Source organism: Pteropus vampyrus, unplaced genomic scaffold (genome assembly GCF_000151845.1).
Source record: "Pteropus vampyrus isolate Shadow unplaced genomic scaffold, Pvam_2.0 Scaffold214, whole genome shotgun sequence".
In the NCBI taxonomy this organism is placed as follows: Eukaryota; Metazoa; Chordata; class Mammalia; order Chiroptera; family Pteropodidae; genus Pteropus; species Pteropus vampyrus.
The window spans coordinates 700,940-713,379 of record NW_011888995.1 but is presented as its reverse complement, the minus strand read 5'-3'; the positions used below and the strand labels follow the sequence as shown (position 1 = coordinate 713,379).

The following is a 12,440-nucleotide window of genomic DNA, read 5'->3' as shown; positions in this document are numbered from 1 at the left end:
TCTGTTGTTTGAAGCACAGTTTGTGGTAACTTGTTATGATTTCTTAGGAACCCAACACACCTGGAATTTTCTCTGAGTCTAAATCTGAGTCGCACCCCCCCCATAAAAAGCCCCCGTGGTCGCGGCACGTTAGAGGACTTTCCAACGCCCCGCACCCTGGCACCGGACGCCCCGTTAGACGTGAGGAGAAGCCCAGTGAAGCCGGGACCACCTCGTGGCACTCGTAGCGTCCCGTTTCGGGGACATCCACGTGAGCTCGTCCCTGGATCTGAGACACCCCAGAGGAAACAGAAAACGTGACGCCAGAGTTCTCACGGGCGGCAGTGAAAACTACTTTCCGTCAGTAGGCTCTTTTCTCTAATCTGACGTTTATGGGTGCGTCACAGAGAAGGGGTGCAGAACAGGTGCAGGGACCCCGCGCTCCGGGGGTGGGCGTGGACAACGGCAGCAGCCCCTGGCCGAGGTCACACCGCTGGGTCTCGACGTGGTCGGCACCGTGACTGTCATCTTCCTGGTGAGAGAAGGGACACCAGACTCTGGCGGGTCCGAGACGAGATCGTGAGCTGGAGAAGCCGCTTTTCCGCGTTCGGCACAGGCGGGTTTAACGCGATGCGTGGCGTGTGGGTTTGGGGGGCACACGTGAACGTGAACGCGTCGCCCTTCCGCCCATTTCCCCCCGCACCAGCTCCTCCTTGGCTGTTCCCAGGTCGGGGCAGGCGGACGTGGCCCGGCCCAGCTCAGAGCTCAGCGCGCTGTCACACGCAGGGGCCCGCCGGCTCGGGCGGGTCTGCTGGAGAGGGGCCGTGCGTGTGCAACGCACGCTCGCCTTCAAAGCCGGTGCAGAGCGAAGAACGTGAACTGCCTCGTGTATGTCACACGTTGAAATGATAGTATTTGGGGTACATGAGATTAACTAAAATATACCGCTAAGTTAATTTTACCTGTTTCTTTTCACTTCGTTTGATGTGGGAACCGGAGAAGCCACCTTACACCGTGGCCCCCGCTCGTGGCCAGCATCCCGATCCCCCGGATGGCGCCATGGCAGGCCCCCCCGGGTCCCTCACACGTCTGACTGAGGCGGGAGGGACCCTCACCCTGCCCCCCGCCCCCAGGCTTCCACGGAAGAAAGATCCCGCTTAGGGGACCCGGGAGACAAAGGCCTAAGACAGAGGCTCCGAGCATTCTCGCTTCAGTACCAAGACGAGACGGGCCGAGCCAGGAGAGGCGTGCAGTGCTGTGTCCGGCTGTGAGGCCCGCTGGCGGGCAGCCCTCGCCCCGGCCAGGAGACAGTCCCCGTGTCCTTCCCGCTCCACGCAGAGACAGCACATTAAAGAGGCACGGTATGAATCAGATGCAGGACGTGTGTGTCCACCCCTTCGAGGACTGGAAAAGGGCTAACGTGACCCCAGTTTTATGCAGGATGGTACGAGGGGTTCCCCAGACTTGGGGGTGGAGCAAGCATGCATGTGGCCCAGCACTTGCCCGGACCCCCTCAGTCTGCGTAGAAGGCCACCGAGTCCTCTGAGATCTCGAAGGACAAGGGCAGGACTCGGGTCTGTAAATGCCACTGACAGAAGGTGGGGGTCAGCGGGGACTTTTCCGCAGGAACGAGTTCTGCTTGCAGCCTGTGCGAGCTCACCGGCGGGCCCGAAGGCCCCGGATGTGCCGATGGCCCCCTGTGACCACAGCCCGGCTTCCCTTACAGCAGAAGACACTTCCGGCTCGGGCGGTCAGACGCTGAGGCTCACAGCTCCCCCAGGTACCAGAGGGCACAGGGGCGGGTCACAGAGAAGTGGGGGACGCGGGCTCTCCGCCAGCAGGGGGCGCTGTGGCACGCGTCTGCTCCCTTCCCGGGCCTCGCTCCGGGAGCAAGGATGGTCGGCAGGGTCCTTGTTAAGTGTAAAGCCAGACCTGTGGCCACAGCCGTGTACTGAGGTCAGGGCAGTGCTTGGGGGCTTGCGTCGTGGCTTTTTTTGGAGGCCACTGTTGATGGCGGGGAGGGACCACGAGGACTTGAGATGATGTAAGCCCATTTTCTGAAGAGGATTCATGCCCGTTTCCAAATAAACGCAGCCGTGGTCATACAACAGGGGCGTTATTACATATAGCGGAGAAGTGTCTGGGGAGACACCACCGACATGCTAACGCAATGCGAGGGGTTAATGAAGGTCAGAAAGGAGGAGTGATGAGAGGGACCCACGAGCCAGGAGCCACGAGAAATAACCGGGGTTCGTGCTTCAGGGGGGATCAAGGCGTGAGCAGTAAAGTATCAGTTATACATTATTAAATCGTGTGCGTCCACCTCCTCAAGGACTAAGGTTTAAGAGTCATTCCATGTCACTAGCAGCTGGCCAGTGGAGAAATGAGCTAAGGCCTGTGCCTCTGCCAGGACGGGTTTCTGCTGGGACATCCCGGAAATCTCGAGGTCTGTCTTCTTATCTCAATCTCTTTTGTTCACGTAGTTTTAATTCGTCGGGTCGGTATTGCAAACGCCCGCCTCGGCATTTCCCTACAGGGTTGGTGGGCAGCAGGAGGCTCGGCCGGGAACGAGGCAGGCAGCCTCCGCCCCCGTACAGTGTGTACCCTTGGGCAAGAAGTTTCCAGAGAGTCAAAAACATGGCGTAATTCCCACTCACCTTTTAGATACAGTTCTCTCTGATGCATTTCCAGCATCTGATGCCCTTCTTCTACCCTGACTCCCTCTTCCCAAGAGAGCACCCAGGCGCTCGGTGTCGGCTCGGAGACCCGGGGGGCGCCCTCTCGAGGGTGCGAGACCCACTTCCTCAACTGCCTCTGACTCTTATAAGAGAAGAGGCACGCAATAAAACGTTTGCGCCATTACCCAAGCTCTCTTGGGTACTCGAAGATGCCAGGCTCTTGCACTTAGCTGTGGGCCAGTGGAGGCGCGCCTGGGTCCTGCGCAGAGGGGTTAGGGGGTTTAAGTGTAAAATGGGGGTAGCCCACAGGCCAGAGAGGAAGCCCTCCACGTGGCACCACCATCAGCCCCGCAGGACCAGGAGCACAGCCCTGCCGCTGGGCTCCACCGCGTATGCGCCGTGCACGGCCCTGGTGCCTCTGTGCCAGGAAGATGCACCAAAAGGCTACTCGCCTCAGGTGAGGGGGAAGGGTCTCTGTCATTCCTGTCTGCTGGCACCTGGCTGAACCTGAGTGAGACGGATTTCTGGGTTCCCACCTGCAGCTTCCAGGTGAGGGAGCTCTACCCCTGCCTTGACAGGTGTGTCCACATCTGCAGCATCCGGGCTAAGCCGGTGGCGACCCAGCCCTCCCCAGGCCACTCAGCTTGCACAGGCCAGAAACACATGATGCTGCACACGAAGTGGTCCCCCTACCTGGGCAGTGGTGGACAGCAGAATCCTGAAGCCCACCTTATTTCCCTTTGCACACACATGCTCTGTGTTCTTGGGCATTCGGGAAGGTGACACGGATGCTCCCTGCCCTTGTCACGAGCGCTATAAAAATAAAAGAGGCATTTTCTTTTACTTTTTAGCAAAACGAGTCCTCACTGAATGCCTCGAATTCTATTGCTCGAGTCTCAGTCTTCCCGGAGCTGCTGAAGATGAGCTGAGCGTGAGCAAAGCCGGATTACAAGTTGTGCTCTCTAGGGACTGGGCATTTGGGGGCGGAGGATCTGTGTACTGACCTGACACCCCCACTCCCCAGCACACACCCAAACACACACACGTGAGGCCTCACACACCCACGGGCAGTAGTACACTGAATGGCACCCAATGAGCAGATCTGACAGCAGGGGGCACTGTGGCAGCATCAGCTGTGGCCACATGCCCCTGGAGGATCGCGATGCGGCCCACAGCCCCGCATCACCGTCTTCCAGCGGGGTCAGGTCAGCCCCTAAGCAGGCATCGTGCAGCCGGGTTCGGAATGCATCTTCCTCCCAAGGAAGGCAGCACCTCCCAGACCCCCTCCCTGCCTTCTGCTGGACAGTCGTCCTGCCAAGACAGGCGAGGACTCTGCCTAGGGGCTGGACCAGACTTCCACTGGATCCTGGAGCCGGCTTGCTGATGCCCAGGCCTGGGAACTAGCCCGGGCGCCCCAGCTCCACCCGTCCCCTGCCATCCTCGAGGAGGGGCAGTGAGGCCAGCCAGAGGCACCAGGACAAAATGCCCATCTTGCGGGACGGCGTTCTAGACTGCCAGGTGCAAACTGCCAGCTTCCAGCCCTGGACGCTCTGAGAGAGCGCCGTGATTTCGAGAGGTTTCGTGCTTTCCCGTGGGTTGGTTCGCAGGCGAACGCTCCCTTCACCCTCTCCTTGTCACTTACTATAAGTCAGCACTTGCTTTCCGGCCATTCCTTCATTCACCATCCAACAAACCGGTCCTGGATGCCTCCCAGCCCCTCCCCCCGACACCGTGCTGCATTCTGGGAAGGAGAAGGGTCCCCCGAGCCTCTAGCCGGACGCCACTCGGAGCCTGAGGACACCTGGGGAAGGGAGGTGCAGACGAGGGTGCGACTTTTCTAGCCTCTGTAGTTGGCAGGTGGGAGAGACGATATCCTTGGAAATGGAATTTGTTGTAAAACTTAAGATTTTAATTTTTTAGAGCAGTTTTGGGTTTCTGGTAGAACTGGGAGGGAAGTGTAAGCATTTCCCATGTGCTGCCTATTGTCAGCATCACCCCCATTGGTTGTCAAGGACACATCGGAGTCACCCAGAGTCCATAGCTTACATGAGGGTCACTCTCAGTGTCATGCTCTCCATGGGGCTGGACAGATGTAGAATGACATGCGTCCACCTTTGTGGAGCCACCCAGAGGATTTTCACCACCCCAAATACCGAAGCTCTGCTTATCCATCCCTCCGTCACAACCCTTGGCAACCACTGATGTTTTCACGGTCTCTATAGTTTTTTTCTTTCCCAGAAAGTCCTATAATTGGAACCATACGGAATCTAGCCTTCTCGGATTGGCTTCTTTCACTTAGTACTATGCCTTTAAGGCTCTCGTGTGTCTTTTCATGGCTTGATAGCTCATTTCTTTTTAGGGCCAAATAATATTCCACAGTTTGTTAACCCATTCCCCTCTTGAAGGGCATCTTTGCTGCTTCCAAGTTTGGGCAATTGTGAATGTGAAGCCGATATCAACATCGACGTACAGGTTTTTGTGTGGATATAAGTTTTCAGCTCTTTTGGGTAAATACCAAGGAGCGTGATTGCCGGAGCACAGTGGATGTTTGGTCTTGTAAGAAACCGTCAAACCGTCTTGCCGAGTGGCTGCACCGCGTTGCGTTCCCACCAGCAGGGGGCGAGAGTTCCTGTTTCTCCACATCCTCGCCAGCGTTCGATGCCGTCAGTTCGGGCTTTGGGCCGTTCTAACACGAGTGCAGTGGTATCCCACGGTTGCTTTGATTTGCATTTCCCAGGTGACATAAGATGTGGACGGGAATGGAAATTTGATTAGCCAACCACTCGGGTCTGCCAAAGGCACCAAAAATATTATTTCCTTATTCAGTATATATTTATTGAATGTCAAGTGTTGTTCTAGGTTCTATCAAAATATGCACATACGTTAAATAGACAGAGTCTTTGACGTGTACAAAATATATTTTTATGAATACAAAGAACTAAAAAATTTTAGAAAAGGGGGCGTACCACTTCAAAAAAAGATCAGAACTTTGCATTCTACGTTTTCTTAAATGTGCTTTGAAAAACTGCACCTGGGTACTCCAGAAAAGGCGTGCAAACAGGTGCGACAGTGTGCCTAGAACTACAGACGACCGGAGTAAAGGTTTATAGAAAGCTTATCGACTTAGAGACGTGTCCGTGGGAAGATAGACGAACGTGCCTCTCACACATGTGACAGAGGACACGGCTACTTCTGTCAGACGTCATATACCCCGTACACTTGTCCGTCCTCTGCTGCTGCTGTTAAATCCTTATCTTAGCGAGACAATCAAATTGACTTATCTTCGGGAAGATAATGATAATACACTCTGTCCTGTGAGGAACAAAATGAATTAAAGGGACGCATTTAATTGTGAAATTACACATAAGATCCTGCAGGAGATAAACAAGTAATAGGAATAGTGTCATCTTATAAGAGCAAAACTGTTTATTTGGGCAAAATTTAAAACAAATGTTTATGATTTTGTTCAAAATGTATAGATTTTCAGCTTCGATCTGATCAGTAATAGTAGAAAGAAAAACATGTAAGAGGCGTCGTGTGTGAGTTGAAGTAGAGGCCTGCCAGCCGGTGGGTGGACAGGCTGGGATGCGGCACTGTCTCAGCCCCCTGGTCAGGCGATGGGAGGGTGGCCTAAGAGCCTTGAGACGTGGTGACCGATGGTATTTGGGAAAGTCGGAATGAGACGTGTAAATATGAGGTCCGACATTGTCACGGCCTTGCTGTCCCGGTGGTCTGTTCAGGGCTGGACGGGCTGATGTCTGCACTGTGGGGGTGGGGGGCTGCCTCCCTCTGGAGCACGGTCCACGGAAGGCAACGCAGCAGGGAGCCCCCTATGGCGGGGCAGCTGGGAGGCGGCCTCTGTGAGCCAAGGCCAGGCACGGGAGAAGGAGCCATCGGAGAGTGGAGAAGCTGTCCTGGCAGAGAACCACGGAGACACTGGGCGGAGGGAGCCTGGCTTGCTCCAGTCTCCCAGGGACCCTGTGTGCGGAGGAGGCCCATGCCTAAGCCCTGTCACCTGTGCGTCTGTTACACCTTTTGGCCGAGGGAAATTCAGGTTGCACGTAGAAGTCAGATTGCTAAACCATTGACCTGAACACGGGGAGATGGTCCTGGATTTTGGGTTCACCCCCAAAACATAACAGAAGTAACAAAAGTAACTCGTAATGAGAAAGTCTACACGGTGCTTTTTCTACTGCGCCTGCTGCTAATGAACTGCTGGACGTTTCTACAAAGAGGGACACGATCCCCACCATTTGTCCACTGCCGGTGGGGGGACCGTCCTCGCTGCTGCAGTGCACAGCAGGGGCTCGGCGGTCAGCGCTCCTCCGACCTGCGTCAAGGCGACAAGGTGGCCTTGGCTCGCTCTCCTTGGCAGGCTACCAAGCCTTCACTCACATTCGGCCAATGTGATTACAATTAAAAATCCAGTGTGAGTGGGTAACAAGGCCACGCGGCAGCAGGAAATCTAAAGTGGTCATTCGGATGATCCGATGGGCGTGCAACAGACATATGCACGCACATGCGCACACTTGCACACACACATGCACACACATTCACATGCACACACTTGTAAACATCAAAACGAAAACACACAATTAAGACGGTACCATGAGGTCAACCTGTTTCTAAAAGAGTGTGTTGAAAGCCTTGTAAATAAAGTCGTGAACGTGTGACCACTTTGGCTGGTGAGTTTGTGAGCAGAACCCCGAAACCCAGGTGTCAGCGTGGCCGTGCCCCAATGACAGCTCGGGGGGACCCGTCCTGCCTCCTCCAGGTTCTGGTGGTCACCACGTCCTCGGAGCTGAGAAACACGCCCCTCTACCTCGAAGCGCTGCCCCCACTGTCCCCCAGCCGTCCCTCCTCCCTGAGCATCTGTGCGTCCTCTTTTGTAAGGACACCAGTCCTCCTGAACTTAGGGCCCACCCTGACGCAATAATCTAACTAATGACATCTGCGAAGACCCTATCTGCAAATCAGGTCCCATCCCGAGGTTGTGGGTGCACGTGAGCTCTGGGGGACACCCCGCGAGCCAGGCCCCACGTGCTGGAGCTGAGGCGTGACAGGCTCCCTGCCGGGGGCCGCGTCCACTCTCGCTTGGCCGGGAAGAGCCCGGCGCTCTCGGTGCGGCTGCATGAGAGAGCTGGCCGTCACGGCCTGGGGCGACACGGTGACGGTGATGATGACGAGCCGAGGCTCTCGCGCGTCCGACCCTCTCCCGGCGCTGGCCTCCTGCCTCTTCTGTCGCTGGCTCACCCACCAGAGCTCACTTCTCAGCGGCCCTTCCCTCCACGTCGTGTCTGAGTCAGCACCCCGGGGACTCTCCAGGCTTGTTCACGCTCCGTGGGGGCGGGCCGCTCCGGCCGCTGTCTCTCAGCGGGTGCCGATCCAGGCCCACCCCTGAGGAGGTGACACGCACACCCATGTCACAGCTGGTGTAACACGCCTGCAGACACGGGCAGAGCCCAGAGCCTGGGAGTCAAAGACAGCTCGCAAAAGCAGACGGAGACGTTTAGACTGTGCTCACGTCACTCCAGCAAGGCTGACAAAGCCCCCGCCCCAGGATACCGTGTGGACATATTATTGACCAATGTGACTTAGCCTGAACCTGACCAAGTCACAAACACGCACTCCTGTGACCAATACCCTATGATGTAAGACGCACTTCCGTGGGTCACACAGGTGGCCTGGCTGTGGATGGGGACGAGCTCCCATTTTTAGCAATTTTAAAGCTATATTTTCTTGAAAAAAGTTACTCAGTTCGTCAAAGCTTCATGTTCTTCATCTGCAAAATGGGCCTATTGATTCTAAGTTCACAGGTTGCCATGAGGGTTCCCCACGATGCTACTGACCCAGCTCCGGTGACACGGGCCTGATCTCCGAGGCGACAGTCAGTAAACGGGACCTTCCGCTCGTCCACCCCTTCCGACAAGGGGACACATTCATTAAGTGTGTCTTTCCTTTCTTCTTCCTTCCTTCCTTCCTTCCTTTCGGCGATGCAATCTATGGCTGACCTCACAGTTTGCAAGGAACTTGTCAGCTTACAATCTCTTATTTTTATTTTTATTTTTTACGCCTACAGCACCTGGTCTTCCTAGGTGGTCTCCCATCCAAGTACTAACCAGGCCCGACCCTGCTTAGCTTCCGAGCTCAGACGGGATCGGGCGTGTTCAGGGTGGCGTGGCCATAGACAAAGTGTCATCACCCTGCACGACCTCGCTATGTGCTGAAAGCGTTTTGTATAATTTCTCTTTCTAACCTTTCCTGTGAAATGAAAATGATAGCCTTTTTCAGTTCACCTTTAGAACAGCACTTCTAAGTCCTTCAAACAAAGGAAACCTGTGTGAGCCAGCGTCCAGTCGGGCCCTGGAAGTCCCGGCCCCGTGGGAGGGAGACCGCCCGCCCCACGGGCGCAGGCCGCGTCTGCCACCCCAGGACGCAGGGCGATGGTTTTCTGAAGAAAGTCTTCCGGCCAGATCGTGGGCGCTTCTCTCTCTGCATCTTCAGCTGTTGGTGACTCCTGTCCTTTGGGAGCAGACAGCGTGAAACTGAGCTTATTCTAAGCCAATTTTTAAAACCCCCTTCACCAATGATTCTGGTGAAAACCACGTGCGAGGAAAAGACCCTCGCTGTTTTCTGGGTTCGCCAGTTGATTTGAGGCGAGTGGGCGACATCTCAGCTTTGTCCTCAATCCCACGTGAGACCCACCCGAACCCTTTCACGCTTCAGCAGGAACGGCCAGCAGACGGCAGCTCCACCCGCGGCCTGTTTCTGTAAATAAAGTTTTATTGGAACGCAGTGTCACCCACCCACCGACATGCTGCCGGGTCACATAAGATAAAAGCGAACGTGAGCAGCTGTGACAGAGACCACGTGGCCTTCGAAGCCCAAACTATTTACTGTCTGGCCTTTTACAGAGAAATTTTGTCAACTCCTGCCCTACTCTAAGTGTCCATTAATTGTTTTATGTCTCTCTCTCTCTCTCTTTTTTTTTTTTAAAAAAAAGCTTTGTTTTTTAGAACAGTTTTAGGTTTACAGAAGACTTGCTCAGATACACAGAGAGTGCCCGGGTACCCCTTCCCCTTCGGTGACGTCGTCCTCGGCGTGGTACATTTGTTACACTCGATGAACCAAATTTCACATGTCCTTATGAACTAAGTCTTTGATTAGCTAAGTCTATGTTTTAGATCAGGGTTCACTCTTCACGCTGTACACTCTACGGATTTTGACAAATTGTTTTATGTCTTCGTTTAACATTTATTATTTATTATTATTCATCGTTATTGTTATTTTAATTACAAAAGCAGAGGGTCCCCCTCCCGCCATCTTCCTTTCCCAAGGGCAGTGCTGACACAGCGGACGTGCGTGTCCGCGTCATTCCCGCGCACACGGCGCTTGCACACACGTGGGCCTGGGGTTTTTCTAAACAAAGTCCGTGCTGGACACGGCCCCTGGAAACTGGCCTTTCCTGCTTAAGCGCGCGCCCCGGACAGCTCCCTCAGATTTTTCAGTGGCTGCTGAATATTCCATCGCATGAGTGTGTCAAGGGTTATTTATGTTCTCGTACCAGCGGGCACCGAGACCATAGCTGACTCGAACAACAGCGGTTTGAACCGCGTGGGTCCACCTATATACGGATTCTTTTTCAATAAATGTATAGTCGGTCATCCATTTCCCAAGGGTTCACAGCCCTGGAATCAACCAACGGCAGAGTGAAAATTGTTTTCGATCCACAGCTGGCCGCATGCCCCGTCCTATGTCACTTTATATACGGAACTATGTCCACGGATGTTGGCATCCATCCGCAGGACAGCCTGGGACTTGTCCTCCGCAGATACCAAGGGACATTTTGAGTTTTGGGTGGGTCAAGAGTTATATGTGGATTTTTGACGGCTGAGGGTCGGCGCCCCCAATCCCCACATTGTTCGAGGGTCCCCGTATTTCCGTTGCTGCCCGCTTACGGTCAGCAGCGCAGTGAACGTTCTTGCCCACTCATCTTGAAGCATTTGGGGCAGTTTGTCTGCAGAATAGAATCCAGGAACGGGACTATCCGGCCAGACAGTACGAGCATATCTAACGTTAAGAGAAATGCCATCCAGAAGGGCTGCAGAATGTGGGTGCCCGTCCTCCCACACACGGTGGGGACTGACAGGAGGGCTGTAGGCCCCAGGGCACCAGGTGTCCACAAGGGTTAGGGCACCCCCAGGAGGCTTCCTGGAGGAGGTGGATTATGGGACGGTGAGCAGGATTCACAGGGTCTGGAGGAGTAGAGAGGGGTCGTTCAGATAAGAATCCATCCAGACAAAGGGAGATCACGGGCTGCTCCCCACAAACTGCATGAAGCACATGCCTTGTGGGGAGAGGGTTTGGTGGTCAGAGCTGAAAACGAGGTGTCAAGGGCACCCTCATGGGGTGGGGAAGAAGCGCTGCACGAGGAGCACCATTCCGGACATCGCGAGACCAGGCGCGGCCTCGTTCTCTAGGCGCCCGCGGAGGGCACGGTGCCCCCAGCCCCCACCCACAGCAGACAGGCCCTCACGCCCCCGGCCTCGCCTGGGAGAGGGGAGAGGAGCAGAAAGCGAGAGAGAGGACAGGTGGGAAGGAGGGTGGGGGGAGGGAGAGGAACGAAGGGGGACAGGGAAAGGCTCTGGCCTTCGCACGATCCCCAGCACGGCAGCGCAGAACTCCGCAGCCATCTGCACGAAGGAGCCCAAACTGCAAACGGCCCGAAAGGGCATTCGCAACGGAGTAGATGCACTGCGGCCCATCCACGAGCGGACTACTACGCAGCCCCGAAAAAGATCCCATTTGGGGTGGGGCTCAGGCCAATCCTGGGGGCCGGCGAGATCCCGGCTGCCTATGCTCCTTCCCATCCTAAGCTGCCCCCTCGCCCTCCCCTTCTACTACCTTGACCTTGGTGGAAATAATGTCCTGGTCGTAATTACGTCCTAAGCTCCCCTCCCTAGACCGCAGGCTTTCCTCCTCTCCCGAGAGGGGGCGGCGCGGGCGGACTCCCGCAGGCGCGGCCGGGTGAGCGTCTGGAGGGCCTCGCTCCTCTGTGGTCTCTCGTTGAGTTGTGCAGTTCTGTTTGCTGCGTGTTCTTCTCTGTTACGTCCTGTTCCACAACGAAGTCCTCTGGATTTAAAAAAAATCTGAAAACCACCGGTTTAGTCCCACTTATTATACTATTTCTACAGTATATGCAATATATAGTAGGCATATTTATATAGTGGATATACATATACAGCGAGAGAGAGAGAGACAGAGACAGAGACAGGCATCTACAAATACTGATAAACGCCTACGTGTGTAGGATATCTCTGTTTATGGAGTGGACACTGTCTATAATAACGGAAAGAAGCAGCTAAATGGAGAAGCCCCCGCACGCATGGGACACGGAGGAGGAAGCACGGCGTCCCCAGCTCGGGGCCGGGCGGCCGGCCCTGCTCTGCGTCCTGGTCCACGGAGTCACGTCTGCGGCGCCGGGTCCGCAGGCGCGGCTGGGATGTGAGCTTAGTCTCCCCGGGAAGCCAGCTCGCCTCCCATCTGCCCTCAGAGGCCTTGCGGCAACTCACAGGGCTCGTGGGCCGGCGTGTGGCCTCTGTCCACGGGCCATCGAGAAGGCACCGCTCCGGCTCCATCCGGCAGCGGTGACGAGAAAGCGTCCGGTGGCCCCACGCCCCCAAAGGGGCCCAAGGCACGAAGGACTGGGGGTGTGTCCACACGACCTCAGTCGGCTCCTTCCCCGGGATTAAAGCCTTCGCACGGTCGATCGGTACCCTGCGT

At 55.5% G+C, this 12,440-nt stretch overlaps 1 non-coding gene across 1 annotated transcript; it reads right to left on the bottom strand.

Moving 5' to 3' along the window:
• Positions 1-8,727: 8,727 nt before the first annotated feature.
• Positions 8,728-8,846, bottom strand: LOC111747203. The gene has a single exon (XR_002783436.1). It is a non-coding gene; the product is annotated as a 5S ribosomal RNA (ribosomal RNA).
• Between the last annotated feature and the right edge of the window lie 3,594 nt (positions 8,847-12,440).